Source organism: Oratosquilla oratoria, chromosome 28 (genome assembly GCF_046742065.1).
Source record: "Oratosquilla oratoria isolate Oo_2021 chromosome 28, ASM4674206v1, whole genome shotgun sequence".
In the NCBI taxonomy this organism is placed as follows: domain Eukaryota; kingdom Metazoa; phylum Arthropoda; class Malacostraca; order Stomatopoda; family Squillidae; genus Oratosquilla; species Oratosquilla oratoria.
This window is the reverse complement of record NC_134804.1, coordinates 40,438,630-40,441,129: the sequence shown is the minus strand read 5'-3', so window position 1 is coordinate 40,441,129 and position 2,500 is coordinate 40,438,630. Positions and strand designations below refer to the sequence as shown.

Here is a 2,500-nt window from a genome sequence, read left to right as displayed (position 1 = left end):
TTACCACTAACCATAAAGTTACCTAACCTTCTCTTAAAACAACCGAGATTTTCAGCGCTCACTACACTGTCTATTTCCTTCTTAAATCTAAATTTGTCCAATTTAAATTCATTACTGCGAGTCCTGCCCTGTTGCCATAATATGATGAACTTGCCTGCATCTCCCTCGTTAAAGCCCTTGAAGGGGAACCTTTGAGTAATGAAGTTCTTTCGGTGGTCGGGCGGTGACGGGGGAACAGAAGAAAGAGAAGGAAGAGGTAGATGCCCAACGGGAGGTGGAAGATGAGGACGAGGAGTAAAAGACGAAGGATGAGGAAGAGAAGCACGAGGAGGAAGAGGAGGGCGAGGAGTAAAAAGAGAAAGAGGATGAAGAGAAGGAGAGGAAGGAGAGGGAAAAAAAGAAAGAGGAAGAATATGAGGGCGAGAAGAAGGAGGATGTGGATGAGGAGGAAAACAAGGAGGAAGAAGAGGAGGCCGAGAAGAAGGAGGAAGAAAAAGAGGCCGAGGAGAAGGAGGAGGACGAGGAGGACGAGGAGAACGAGGACAAGGAGGAAGAAAAGGACGAGGAGGAAGAGGAAGACGAAGAGAAAGAGGAGGACGAGGAGGAAGAGAAGGACAAGGAGGAAGAGGAGGGCGAGGAGGAAGAGGAGGAAGAGGAGGACAATGAGGAAGAGGAGGATGAGGAGGAAGAGGAGGACGAGGAGGAAGAGGGGAACGAGGAGGAAGAGGATAACGAGGAGGAAGAGGGGAACGAGGAGGAAGAGGATAACGAGGAGGAAGAGGAGAAAGAGGAGGACGAGGAGGAAGAAGAGGAAAAAGAGAACGAGGAGGAAGATGAGGAAGAAGAAGACGAGGAGGAAGAGGAGGACGAGGAGGACAAGGAGTACGGGGAGGACGAGGAGGAAGAAGAGGGCAAGGAGGAAGATGAGGACGAGAAGGAAGAGGGGCACGGGGAGGAAGAGGAGGACGAGGAGGAAGAGGAGGAAGAGGAGGAAGAGGAACACGAGGAGTAAGAGGAGGACGGGGAGGAAGAGGAGGAAGAAGAGGACGAGGAGAAAAAAGAGGACGAGGAGGACGAGGAGGAAGAAGAGGACGAGAAGGAAGAGAAGCACGAGGAGGAAGAGGAGGATGAGGAGGAAGAGGAGGAAGAGGAGGACGAGGAGGAAGAGGAGGAAGAGGAGGACGAAGAAGAAGAGGAGGAAGAGGAGGAACAGGGGGACGAGGAGGAAAAAGAGAACGAGGAGGATCAGGAGGAAGAGAAAGACAAAAAATAAAAGGAAAATGAAGACGAGAAGGAACATAACGAGGAGGAAGCGGAAGAGAAGAAATAGGAGGAAGAAAACAATGTGCAGGAAGAAGAGGACGAGGAGGGAAAGGAAGAGAAGAAAGAGGAAGAGAATGAGCAGTAAGAAAATGAAATGGAGGAGACGGACCAGAACGAAGGTGAGGAGGGAAGGAGAAGAAGAAGAGAAAAAGGAAGAGGGGGAAGAAGACAATGAGCAGGAAGAAGAGAATGAGGTACAGAAGGAAGAGGACGAGGAGGGAAAGTAAGAGAAGGAAAAGGAGGAGGAGGAAGAGAATAAACAACAAGAAGAGGAAGAAGAGGAGAAGGAAGAAAACGAGGAATAGAAGAAGGAGGAATGGGAGGAGGAGGAGGAGGAGGAGAAGGAAGGGGGAAGGAGGAGGAGGAAATATTGAGTTTGCTCACTGGGAGGTCCTGTAGGACGCCAGGGGGGAAGGGGAGGTAGGAGAGAGAAGGGAAGGTGGGAGAGGGAGGGGAAGGGGGAAGAGGGAGAGGAAGGGAGAGGTAGGAGAGGGAAGGGGAAGTAGGAGAGGGAGGGGGAAGAGGGAGGGGAGGGGGAAGGTGGGAGAAGGAAGGGGGAGGTGGGAGAGGGAGAGTGTGAATCTTATGGTGGAAAAGAGAGAGAAAGAGAGAGAGAGAGAGAGAGAGAGAGAGAGAGAGAGAGAGAGAGAGAGAGAGAGAGAGAGAGAGAGAGAGAGAGAGAGAGAGAGAGAGAGAGAGAGAGAGAGAGAGAGAGAGAGAGAGAGAGAGAGAGAGAGAGAGAGAGAGAGAGAGAGAGAGAGAGAGAGAGAGAGAGAGAGAGAGAGAGAGAGAGAGAGAGAGAGAGAGAGAGAGAGAGAGAGAGAGAGAGAGAGAGAGAGAGAGAGAGAGAGAGAGAGAGAGAGAGAGAGAGAAAGAGAGAGAGAGAGAGAGAGATACTGTATATATTTCAGGAACAATGGATGTGTGAATTCTAAGAATGGTACTGAAACTATCCCGCTAGCGTGGCTTTCAATCGCCATCTGTCCTTTTTGGTCTATGGGTTCGTCTCATTGGCTGAATAGAATCACCCAGCAAAGGTTGAGGCCCTGTTCACACAAGCGTTTTCAACCGCGGAGGTTCAGTTACAATGTAAGTCAATGGAGGCGTTCACATACAACTGCGCTTTTTTTCATTTACTATGCGGTGCTGCTGCGGCTTCAGTTGAATAAGATCGTCT

General features: G+C 50.3%; 1 protein-coding gene across 1 annotated transcript in view; it reads right to left on the bottom strand.

Moving 5' to 3' along the window:
- LOC143040333 (spondin-1-like) overlaps window positions 1–2,500 on the bottom strand; it is a 56,294-nt gene that overhangs the window by 41,998 nt on the left and 11,796 nt on the right. The gene's annotated exons all lie outside the window — the stretch shown is intronic.